General features: G+C 32.7%; 1 protein-coding gene across 2 annotated transcripts in view; it reads right to left on the bottom strand.

Moving 5' to 3' along the window:
- LOC106457876 (inositol-trisphosphate 3-kinase A-like) overlaps positions 1-13,584 on the bottom strand; it is a 64,876-nt gene extending 51,292 nt beyond the window's left edge. Inside the window, exon 1 of one of the 2 annotated variants that reach the window (XM_022383924.1) lies at positions 13,500-13,584. The gene's annotated coding sequence lies outside the window, so the exon portion shown is untranslated. Of the gene's footprint in view, positions 1-4,449; positions 4,755-13,499 lie in introns of those variants that run through there. The other variant, XM_013917325.2, reaches the window with a different exon arrangement.
- Positions 13,585-13,874: the final 290 nt, after the last annotated feature.

Genomic DNA, 13,874 nt, shown 5'->3' with positions numbered 1-13,874 from the left:
CTAATGACATCATACTTGGACAAACGACGCTAGTTACACCTAAAGTGGAACCTTTAAGGAAGTGACGTCAGTTTTTTGTTTTGTTTTTTTGACAAAACTTATGCGTGGTTTGTAGAAAGTTGTGTTTATAATTTTGAAAAGTGGCTCTAAATCAAAGCGTTACATAAAATTCTTAACAGTAAATACTGACTTGATGTTTTCCACCCTAAACAAAACAAAACACTGCATATAACAGCGTTTTAACAGAAGAATTCATGTTGGAGAATAAACTACACTGGTTTCATAAACTTATATGCAGGATGATAACTAAACCATACGTATTTTATTACTTGTACTTTTAATACTTATCCTTACACCATGCTATATAAATAAACATTACAAATAATCTATGATGATAAACTCTAGCGACGCTTCGATTTAAATACAGTGAAGTAATGTTCCAGTTAGTTTTGAGAGTAACTGTCCTGTCATTTTCTACTCAACTCATATGATCGCTGGAGGTATGTCATTACCAATCATGTGATTTCTGGAAGTATGTCACTTGCTTGTTTTGAATTTTCGCGCAAAGCTACACGAGGGCTATCTGCGCTGGCGTCCATAATTTAGCAGTGTAAGACTAGAGGGAAGGCAGCTAGTTATCATCACCCACCGCCAACTTTTGTGCTACTCTTTTACTAACGAATAGTTGGATTGACCATCACATTATAATGCCCCCATGGCTGCAAAGGCGAGCATGTTTGGTGGGATGGGGATTCGAACCCACGACCCTCAGATTGCGAGTCGAGCGCCCTAACCACCTGGCCAAGCCGGGCCAGTATGTCACTACCCAAACCATATTATTACTCAAGGTATGTTGCTGCCCAAATCACGTGATTGCTGGAAGTATGTCACTACCCAAATCATGTGATTGTTGGAAGTATGTCGCTGTCCAAATCATATAATTATTGGGGGGTATGTCAACGTGTAGTTTGGCATTTTCTACCCAACTCATATGGAGATCTGTCACGCTACTCAAATCATATGTTCACTGGAGGTATGTCACACTACCCAAATCATATTATCAGCGGAGATATGTCACTACCCAAATCATATGATTGTTGAATGTATATCATTACCCAAGTCATATGATTGTAGAAGGTATATCATTATCCAAATCATATGATCACTGGAGATATGTTACTATCCAAATCATATGATTGCTGAAGGTATATCATTACCCAAATCATGTGATTGCTGAAGGTATGTCATTGTCGAGTTTGAAATATCAACAGAGATTTGTGAAGACCTATTTGACTAAAGAATTAAACAACACCATACGTTATAAAAATAAATGACATTTTTAATAGTGTATGAACACATAAATTGAACAGCAACTCCAATTAATGAAAAACAAAATCTTCCCACACATATAGCTGTATATAATTGGAAAGTATTATCATCTAAAATTTGAGACTGGTAAAAAGCATTAACTACATGAACATTTTTTTTCTCAAAATTCCCCCTACAGCTACAAAATTTCGTATAGCTTATACTACAGCTTCTAGAGTTGAAAAAAGGAGAAAAAAAACTCTTGCACTTAGTAACTTTGTCATTATCCTTTATGATATTTTTAATAAGACAATTATTTTGAACTAGAAGGATGCACCAACATTTAATTATGTATGCATGTAAGGTATATGTTATCCCTCAAAATGATCCAACCCAAAAAATGTATCAACTAAATATGTATTATTCTCACAAATGATCATTAATCAAGAACATTCTAACAAGATATTACATAAAGACGATGTTGAAGTTTACATTTTGGATTTTAAAAGCTGTTCCCCCAACCCCTCCCTACATGTGTTTGAGAATTTACATATCCAAGACAGGGGCAGCAACAATATCAGATATATTCCTTCAAATTAACTCTCAACTACATCTTTTATTCCCTGATTATAAGTTTTCTGGGATACTTGGGTAAATTGGTGGCACATATTAAACAACATACTCCCAGAATTATTACACTTATCTTACAGTCTTTAAAAATTGAGTAAAAGTGAGCACCAAGCATACATGGTAAAAAGACAACTTTGTTCCTTACCTATATTATGTAACAGCTATATATTGTTCTTTCATGGTACAGATGCTCAACAACATCAATAAACTGTTCTATATTGATGTAGGATGCTATATTTAGTATTAATGTATGTCACACTAAATTCTATTACTTCAGAATGGAGTTTCTACACAGTCTAATGTAAACATAAAACCACAAGAAAGAAAGTTGCATGCAGTACTGCTTTCCAATAAGTAAACTTAAGTCTATAAAATAAAACTCAATAGATGAAAAAAAGAAAAGATATATTACAAAAAAATTTAATGTCACTGGTTAGTGTAATAAAATACCAAACATGCTTTCTGTACTTATAACCTAAATGAAAGTATTATATCAATATGAAATAATACATTTACACCAAGTTGAAACCTTTATGCCACTGCAGTCAAGTTAAACAACAAATTCATCACACAGTTGTAATAACAAATATGTTATATTCTTGCATTTTGGGAAATTATTCTTTGTGTTACTTGGCCAGCTCCCATATTTCAACTCATTTAGCAAGTTAATGGATGGGAAAGTGAAAACAGTATATTATAAACTTACATGTGGCTTAACTCAAATGGGCTATTTCTTGTTTGTAACATACCGAATAAAGCAAAAATGCATTATTTCTTGTTCAGAAAAATTTAAGTTTTTTTTATCTAAGTCTACTATCTTTAGTTTTTTAAATATTAACAGTTTGGGACATATTGTCTGAGATACTATGAACCTGTACAAGTAATACAGTGTTAGATCTTGTCACATTTTTCATGTTAAAGTCTTTCTACCCTATACTACTACTAATCCTCCATACAATATATTTCTCATACTCCATAACTATCTGTTAACTTGGATGGCTTGAAAAAAAATCAACTTCCAGAAAGAACAACTATCACAATATAGCACTGTTCAGAGAAGAAAACAGCCTCTCACGATTAGAAACTGAGGCTGTACAAACAGATGAAAAGCTAAAACAGAAGTGTAAGATGAGCTTAATCAATATGAGCTTTCAGTGGATACATTTTTTAAAAACGAATGTGAAGCAGAATACTAATTGCAATAAGATGTATTAAAGATTTCTCTAAATAATAAATAATTTTATTTCTATGTGCTAGACCAAATGAATTGATTTTTAATTACTTACCCTTATGTTAGTAAAATGAACTGGAGAAAGCCATGGTTTTTAATAATAAAGAATCTAGTGGTCCATAATTTTTGACTAAATATGTGTTAGCAATTCACGTGTACATGTACAGTTACCACTTCTTTTTCTCACTAAAGGCCAACAAGGGCTTTAGAATCTGGAAAGCAGCCTTCAGTACAACTAATAACTATTTTTTTCGTAAAACAATATCTAACCACATGCATAAAATGATATAGACATGGATACAAATATGCATATAAAAAAACACAAAATATAAATGCATCGAAATCACTTTCTCTTCTATAGAATTACTTAGAAACCTTCCCTTCTTAAGACTTGCCACTGTACATGGTATAAAAACTATAATTCACTGCTATTTCAAAACTTTATTAAGCAATTACTAACAATAAAATGAAGATCTGTTTATGTATAACTTGTAATTAAAAATAAACTTGTTAATTTAGAAGTATTATCAAATATTATTTTCTGTATACAACAACTGCAAGGTTCTATTTAAATTGTTATTCAAATATTAAATTAAATGGATGTAAATAATATCAACAAAAACAATATTTCTTTTATTTAAGTAGTAACAGAATTACCTGTTTCAGGTTAATTTTAACAAATTGCACAAACATATTTTGCACTCAAACTGCAATTATACTATGTAATTTCTATAATCACATATTAATAAGCATGATTTATAAAAATTAAGTTGTGTAATTTTTTTGTTTCTGAAATAAATTCAAACTAACAACCAAAATACTTTTTGGTCAAGATATGTTTTAAAGAACAAAAGGTACTTCAGATTCTAAATCTAACTTTAATGCAATAACTTTATTCTTTTGGTAATTTAGAATTTTTGCTTTTTAAATTTTTATTATCACCATTAAAATTACAAAATTTTATCCAAACCAATTAAAGTTTTAAATAATTATTATCTACTAAAGTCTAAACCAATATGTAATCTTTAAAAAAAAACCTGCTATTCAATAAAAATTACTGGAACCTTTTGATTTTGCCCCATTACTATCACTCTCAGTATTATACATATAACCTATTTCCAAACGTTAGAGCAAAATGAACACCAAAAAAACTTCAAAATAAATAAAATATTTGGGGCGGCATGTTACGATTGCGCTAACCTGCTCTACTATTAGTACTAGAGTCATACTTGTGGGCTATAAGCTTGCTGTGTGGTCCACAAAGTTCAAGATATACTTACTGATTTTTGCTTTACGTTCTACTCGTTCCAGTCGAATGCTGTAATGGTATAGCCTACTGGCCCACTGCTTAAACTTGCACTTCTACTTTAGTAGTTCAGGTCATCATTATCATATCACTGAATTTCATTCGTGTACAATACAATAGTTAGGATTCTATTAAAGCAGAGGCATGTCATCTGTCAATCTGAATTTGCGTCGTAACAAAATATCTTATCTAAGCTACTATAAACACAAAACTGATCCAGCCCCTTCGTTATCACGCTTCCCAAACGTCTAGGTTTGTCTGATCGTTATGGATGATGCTGACATCAACTGTAACACTAACACGACTATTTAACTTTAAACTGGATGTATTCCAATCGTTAGTAGTGCCATCTAGCTTCAATTTACTAAATTATTCATTACTAGCGGAAAACATTCTCTTTGTCTTAGACTTTTTTGATCAATCATCATCCTTTCGATTTTCTTTTTTTTTTCTTTTTGGGGAAGGGGGGCCTCATTTAAGATTCGTCATGATGAATATTCAAACGCTATAACTTACCTATACCGAATTTTATGAAAATAAAAATAACTTCTGAAGGCTCAGGTGGGAAGTTCTCGTTTCTTGTTCAGTCATGGGTAACTCTGAACGAGAACTATCAAAATTAGCAATTTCAATCTGTGTGAAAATTTTTTAAATGCTTGTTGATATGCTACATAATGGGCTATCTTCACTTTGTCTACCTGGGCCCCCTAGTGGCTCGGCAGTAAGTTTACAGGCTTACGACGCTAAAAATCGGTTTCGATACCCATGGTGGGCAAAGCACAGACAACTCATTGTGTAATTTTGTGCTTAATAACAACCAACTCTACCACGGTGAGTAAAACCTCTGATTTTAGTGTTATAAGTCCGTAAACTTACTGCTGACCCACCAGAGACATGTGAATATTAACGAATGTTTGTTGAGAGAGATTTTGTTTAATGCTCAACACACACTCGGACTATTATCAGAATTAATACGGGCTAACTGCTGTGTATTTTAAAAAACAATCAGCGTTAAAAATTGCAGACCATCAGACAAAACACTTGACTTATAAACTGTCGTGACTGCTGGTTTAAAATTATTCACCTTCTACTTATTTTGATAGAAATGGGATGCGAAAACATACAAATGAGATCAACAAAGTAAATCACATTGAAATACAATACTGAAGATTTTTAACCTTTTGATTTTGTGTGTAGTTAAAATCAAACCTACACAATGAGCTATCTGTGCTGTACCCACCACGGGCATCGAAACCCGGTTTTTAGCGTTATTAACCTTCAGACTTACCGCTAAGCCATTGGGGGCTTTTAATCTTTTGAAATATCTTCTTTTTTTCCCCACTTTGGCTACAATTATCTGAATCTTATAGTTCATGTTCAAAGTATTAAGTTTGGAAATTGTAGTTTGAACATGTTTCTTACTAGTACATCAAATGTAATTATCTTAACTTTCCAACCCTCTATATCTTAAATCATGGTATACCAAAGATGGATTGCCCAATAACGTTTAAAATTCTCACAGGTGGCGAAGATTTCTTAGATCGGAAAATTAAGGAATCACTTCTTATAGAAAAATATAAACCAACACTGAACAAATATAATGGATGGCCCCTTTTTAAATTTAACTAAATTTATTGTAAGTTTCGTTTGAAGTTAAGCACAAAGCTACACAATGGGCTATATGTGCTCTGCCCACCACAGGTATCGAAACCCGGTTTCTAGCGTTGTAAGTCCGCAGACATACCGCTGTAAATAATAACTTATTTACTTTATATAATTATATTAAACTTCCCCGTTTGGCTTTCATTTTTACTATGCAGATATTCTTTTTTTTATATAACAATTACGTTTATATTACATTGTTTACGTACATGACACAGGTTCTGTAATAATAGAATGTACGATATTCTCTTGTTAATGTTTAATTCTTAGAACACAACAGTCTTAATTTGAGTAATTGTGTTCTTTGCATAAATTGTATGCTCCTGATGAAAACGTTTCACAAATAAAACAACTTGTAAAACTATCTGGAGTTCACTGTCATTTTATTTATTTGTAATTATGTGCATTATGCTCCAGTCAGCATTACATAAATATAAAAAATCTAAATGATATTTGTGCTGATATTCGCAACCTTTGACATAACAAGTATACCATATTCTGCTCTTACATAATAATATATTATGTTTGCTAGCCCTAGTCTTATATTGTCTGGAGTTTGATGAGGATAAAGGAATTAATCAGCAGAAACCTGTACTCTTCCTCGATGTTTAATATAATAAAACTTTAAACTAAAGCCTTTCTTTTGCTTAAATACATATCAATTTATGATGTTTAACTGGGATATAAGTTTAATATATATTTTCACATAATCATAAAAAATTCCTGAAGTGTAATTTTTGAAATATTGAAGTTTTAAAGCAAGTATACAGATAACGCAATATTTTGAAAATGACAAATAAATAACATCTTTCTTCCGAATTATTAACTGTTATACATATTTGAATTGCTTTCTATTTTCCGCTAAAAAGGTGTTAAAAGCGAAAACTCTAAAATATAATACTTTCTTTATTATTTTAATCAATCTTCTTTGAATTTTAAAACTTGAGTACACAAATGTTTGAGTACGTTATAATAAAATGATCTGGGATTTTAACAAATCATTAAAGTTCTTGTCGCTACGTTCGGTCATGCTCTAACTGACGACCTGCGTTTTCACAATAACCTTGCGGAGTAGTTCCATTGGAAAAGGCGCCGTCGTAAGGCTGCCAAGTTCAAAGCTCACCGCTCCTCCCTGTTGGCTTTTCATAATCCACCTAGCATACGCGGACGACAGTATCTCAGTGCCCATTTCAAAAGTCTGTTTCCACAGACCAATATGTCTTGGTATGGGATAGTATAAATACCCGTTTCATTTGCCAGCTGCTTGAGGTTGAACGGAAAGTACGACTGGAAGCCTTATCTTGGTGAACCCATATCATGCTGGTCTCATTTCCAGATTGATATTCTTCTTAATTATGTTGCTTATTGTTGCCTGTAGCACGTGGACGTCTCTTGTCACTGAACTTTGTGTTCGTGGATTCTCACCTGTTACAAAACGCCGCACTTTGTTTTACACAGTGGGGGTACGACATGTTGCAGGTCTCTTTCTGGGTGGTCCTGGTACCCCAATTTGATTCACATACTTTGTTTGCCAATAACATTAAGTACAAAATATATTATCGTCTTTGAAGTTCTAATTCCCCGATCTGAACACAGTTGTATGATATATAAATATATTTCGTTGGAAAGGGCTGTTAAATACCTTCCCAAGAGCTCTCAATTTGATATCATCTGTATTTGTAACGTGACTTGTATATTCAAAAATGATTTGATATAAGGTACTCAACCCTTTACTTATAACATCAAAAGAACGTATATCGTACAGATATTGCATGTTTTCAATGAATCGTTGCATCTCATAGACGTTTCTTTGTAATTGTGTTACCACAAAAATATATTATACTTATACTTGATATTATAGTATTTGACCTAAAAAATTCATTTTGAGATATAAAAAAGTAGCTTGACAATATTTAGTAGGTCTTCCTCTAGACGTACCTGTATAACTACATCTTTTGGACATGGATGCTCCCATTTTTTGTTGAGATGATTAACTGGTATTTCCTTTCCTTTCATTTTTTTTTTTTTTTTTGATATACAATCTCCCAAAGTTGTAGTTAAGTACTTGATTTCTTTGTTCAACTGATGCAACAAACTTTCAGTTTGATTATCGTCAGGATTTTGGAATGGCCTTCTTATAATTTTCAAATCTCCAGCTCTTTACCTTTTCTTCATATATCTCTTATGGAGCAGGGCAGTATGTTTTGGATCACTATTTTGCTAAGTTTCAAAATCATGGTTAATTAAACGACGTCTATTGGATATTACCCGACGTCTTGGATTTTGCAATATTGTTCCTTCTTCATAATATTTGTACTGTCAAATTTGACGATATCTTCCACTTCGGCAGTAAATATATGTATATATATATATATAGCATACCTCCATCACCACCACTATATTCCATTGCTTCGCTTACATATTCTTGCTTAAACTTCTGATGGTCACGATACAACACATAAGCTCTCCTAGAGTTTTCAAATCCACAACACAAAGAAACAAAATCATCGCTCACCAAAGTAAAGCAAGTCGAGTGTACTGTTCTCTTTACAAAGAATTGTAGTCAGAATTCCGTTGGATAACCGAGTACGGAATTCAAACAAGTGTATCTTACGTGAATATTCCTCAAAGATGGAATACCGGAAGAAAGGTCAATAAACTAAGACTTGTTTAATTTAATTAAAGTATCTATCATCAGATACTTCTGAGACTTGTCAACGTTTTTTTTTCTTTTTGGGATACACTTGTGTTCTTCAAAATATCAATCACACCTGTTCTCCTAAAACTGGTAACTTTTGCATTCCACTAGGAATGACAGTATGTGTTTGATAAACACTGAGATTCATGCTTAATGCGGTACAACTGTTATCTGAGTATGTTTTGGGCATATAACACATTTTTCATGACTGTTGCCCATTGACGTAGTGTCCAGTTTTAAATTATTAGGACTTATACAACCTGGTTTACTTGAGGGCGCATAAGAAATGGAATGTGAATGATCTGTTTGTTTGTTTGTTAAGCACAAAGCTACACAATGGGCTATCTGTGCTCTGCCAGCTCTGAGTATCGAATCCAGTTTTTAGCCTTCACACTTAACCGCTGAGTCGTCGGGAGAGGTGGGGGGGGGGGGGGTGAGCACCTGACAGAATAGTTGTTTGAATAATTTAAATGGCCGGCCAATAATATATCATTTAGCTAAATTATAGCTCATGTGATGATTAGAATTCTTCGTTTATACTTTAAAATTTGCGCATAGTAGGTTTAAAGCCTTAAGAAAGCCTCACTGCAAATAGTATAATATTGTACAACAAGGAAATCCGATAAGGCTAGGATGAGGTAATTTTTAAATAATCTAAGTTATGTTAACAAAGTTGAAACAACTTTAAATTGATCAACTATAATCAGAGAAAATAAATTGCAATGAGTCTTCTAAACATAGAAAAGTTGATTTTTAAATTACATTAGTATACAATAACAACAATGAAAAATTTAATCATGAAGCTTTTCACAAAAAAAATATTATCTATTTCACTTTCGACAATGTCATAACACAATTTTAATATATTAAGATCTCCATAAATCATGTTCATGAAATAATAATTACGCACAGTTTATAACATAAAGAGCTTGAGAACATTAAAAAGAAGTTCTTAGAAAGAAACTACCGACTGATATGATAAATGGTATTATTACACATGATTACCTTTGTACTCAGCTACAAGTAAATGTTCTAAAGCAGCCTTTATTTGTTCGTGAAAACCAGTTAAACAAGACTGTTAACAAGTGTTATCTTTATATTAGCTTAAGATGTGTTTTAAATCCTTAATGTAGGTTAAAGCTTCTTTTTTCTCTGAAGTTTAAATACAGAATACTGTTTATGAAACAATCAAAGGCTATATATATATATAAAGCTATAGATTAATATATCCCAATTGTTCATCATTGTTTGTTGGATTTGTCATTAGATGGTACAAATATTTCGCAAGTGGACATGTTAGCATGAAAGCGACAACAAACTCAAGTATCATAGAACCCCAATTGTTCATCATTGTTTATTGGATAGTATAGACAGTATGGAACAAACTTTGAGTGAATATGACATAGATTATCATTCAAATTATTTTAAGATCTTTTTATTCGTTTGTTTGTTGTTAAACTCAAAGTTACACAATGGGTTATCTGCACTGTATCTGCCGTGGGTATTGAAACCATAATTTTAGCATTACAAGTCCTCAAGCTTTTCAAGATATTAAATAAGTCGAATGATGAACTCAGTAGCGGTATAAAATAGGCTCTGCTGATTAACGGGTAGAAGTCTCGGCCAAAGCATGCATATGTGATTCTGTTAATGGAATTAATAAGAAAAGTTGTTGTTGTTTGTTATTTTGACACCAATTACAAAACGTTGCAAATCGCTTCATTTATCACGCATATTAGGGAAGTTCTAAGTTTAAGTTACATATTAAATAAAAAGTAAAATAATATACCGCCAGAGACACTTTTAGCACAAAAAAGGAAACAATAGTTTGTTTGTTTGTTGTTAAGCACAAAGCTACATAATGAGCTATCTGAGCTCTTCCCAACAGGGGTATCAAAACCCTGTTTTTAATGTACCACTGAAGGTGGGGAGGCAGGAAATAATAGTAAAATAATACTTCAACAGAGACAATTTTAACACAAAAATATGAAACAATAGCAAAATATTCCACCAGAGACACTACTCACAAAAAACAAAAATGAAACTACAGTAAAATAACAAAACACCAGAGATATGTTCACAGTTTGATTTTGTTGTTGTTGAGCAGAAAGGTACATAATGAGCTATCCGTTCTTTGCAAACCACGGGTATCGAAACCGAATTTTAGCGTTTTAAGCCTCCAGACTTACCGCTGAGTCACTGGGGAGAGCATATATTCACAGAAAAAATAATGAGACAATAGTAAAATAATATAACACCTGAGACATATTATGAGAAAAAATTAATGAATTTTGTTAGATATTTAACACTCGCACTATATAAACTATCTTAATCATAACACTTGCATTTAACTTAAATTGGAACAGTCGTGTGTATCTAAGAGATTGGTTTGTTTTGAATTTTGCGCAAAGCTACACGAGGGCTATCTGCGTTAGTCGTCCCTAATTTAGCAGTGAAAGACTAGAGGGAAGGCAGCTAGTCATCACCACCAACTCTTGGGCTACACTTTTACCAACGAATAGTGGAATTGAACGTCACATTATAACGTCCCCACGGCTGAAAGAGTGAACATGTTTAGTGGGGCGGGGATTAGAACCCGCGACCCTCAGATTACGAGTCGAGCGCCCTAACCACGAGAAATGTTTCATTGTTTATTTGTATTTTATGCTCATTTTGTGCAGCCGGTTCTAGTTTTGATCTATTATTGACCAGAAGGTAGGCAAAGCCTTTCACACCTGCTCTTTAAACCCATTCTTTACTTTTCAGGCGGCAGCACTCCACCACCCCTAACATCCACGCTAGAGGTTTGACTGACACTCAACCACAACTTAAAGTACGGGGAATATTTTGTAGCAATTACAGAATTTTTAAATTAAACAGCCGTACAACGTGAATTAAAGGTAAATTCACGAGAGTACTAGTTACAAAGAATTAATAACTTAATTAATTAATTCTCATTTTATCAAATCGTAACCTTGACCATAAGTTAAATATTTATTAAGTAACCCCCCAATAAAATGGGTTTTGTTTAATCTATAGATGTTTTCGAAATTTATCCACACATAAATATGGTACAAAAGAAATATTAGCTACAAGAAAATAATCAATTCAGAAGCAGCGAACTCTACCGACAAAAATGTATAAATTTAGATCTACATTTGATTTCTAAATTTTCTGAAACTAGCTAATGATAATTTACATTAACACAATATAATAGTAATACATGTTAGAAACTTGAATAAATTGCAACGAAAATACTTAGCAATATTAGCAGTATACAACCGGTAAATTAATCACTTCTATAACTAATGTCACGGAGAAATCACTTTATTTAGTCCATCACGTTATGTTGATCTAGTGAGATTGCTATGCATGTGGTATTCTCAGATTCACTGATTTACCGTCGACTGCTTGAGTAGGAACCGCAGAATAATGGGAAGATCGTTAGAAAATGTATCGCTGAGCCGAAATCGGACTCTCTCTCTGACCTCTACTGAGTTTGGAGTAAAGCAAAAGATCAGAAACAAGTTGCACACAGTAGGAAAATATTTCTAATATTCAAACACAGAGTTAAAGACAAGTGTAGAGTATACTCGAAGTGATATTAAGAAAAGTTTTTAGTGAATTCTAAGTTAAGTTGTATAATAACGTGTATTATATTTTTCCAAGTTATGTAATGTGTTTACAGGCGGAGGAAACTTGGTATCATATACTAATAAGAACAATTGTATTCTTCACAAATCGCTACCACGTGACTTTTGGGGGCGTTTTTATTTTATTTTTTTAACTAAGTAATTTTTGCAACATTAGAATATATATATATTTAATTTTCAGCGTTATATTAATGAGGGCTTATAGGATAAAGGAAAGTATGTAAATTATTATATATATTTGGTTTATACATTATGATGTAGATATTTCAATTATCTTACAAATTTTTCACATTTACGTGCTAAACTTGTTTGTATACAAATAAAGATAAAGATGAGTATCCTATTTTACAAGGTATATTAACTATGGTTGAAGCCAATATAACACTGTTCAATATAAAATAAATATTTATTGAACTGTTCTTTTAATTCAGTTGTTTTAGAAAAATAATTATGTTTACATCGATATTTATTTCATTGTTCTATCTAAAGATGGCGCTACAATATCTATCATCCTTACGGCTCAGTAGCCAGTCTGAGAGCTTACAACGTTAAAAACCGAGTTTCGTTACACGCGGTGTGAAGAGCACAGATAGCTTATTGTGTAGCTTTGGGTTTACAAGAAACAAACAGTATGTTTCAGTATTTTTTACATACTATATACGCTATTGCCGGACTACCATTTGGGTGCTTTTTATTATTGAAATAAAAGTAATTCTGTATATCTTAGAAGGTAATCTTTCATTTACGAAGGTTGATGATGTAATACATAAACGTCGCGAATTTCTCCGATAGAGGGATTTATAGTATTTGATTTAACTTGAATTTATCAAACTATACAGGTTATGCACGTGACGTCATGTACTGGGCCGGCTTTGTTTATTCCGCCATATTGGACATAAGGAACAAATTAGTGAAATAACGATTAACCTAGCAGTTTAATGCTTAGAACTGAATCCTGTAACAATGCTAATCGGTTGTGTTGCTATTGGTTGTACAAAGTATAGATCTGACCTTTGGTCATCCTTGCTGCTGTCTCCATGTAGAATATTGTGGCTGCTCGTGGGAACAACAGTTTCCTAGTCTCACTATACACGTGCAACGTACAGTCAAAACCCGGCCCTCTAGTAGAGTTGCAACACAAACACTCAAAGGGCTATCGGACAGTCGTTGTGAATGAAATGCCTACAAACATATTCTTGTTGTATTAAAAGTATTTAATTTCAGACAATGAAAATATCATGAATATTAATAGATGTACCAGGACCACAAATGCTTCAAGCTATGGGCTTGAACAGGGAAAGTTTTTGACACAGACCCGGCCAAGGCGACCTTATATAATATTCCATCCCAGCCCATAACTATGATTATATATATATATAGGCTAGT

Source organism: Limulus polyphemus, unplaced genomic scaffold (assembly GCF_000517525.1).
Source record: "Limulus polyphemus unplaced genomic scaffold, Limulus_polyphemus-2.1.2 Scaffold384, whole genome shotgun sequence".
Classification (NCBI taxonomy): Eukaryota; Metazoa; Arthropoda; class Merostomata; order Xiphosura; family Limulidae; genus Limulus; species Limulus polyphemus.
The sequence above is the reverse complement of the archived record's forward strand: the minus strand, read 5'-3'. Positions and strand labels throughout refer to the sequence as shown.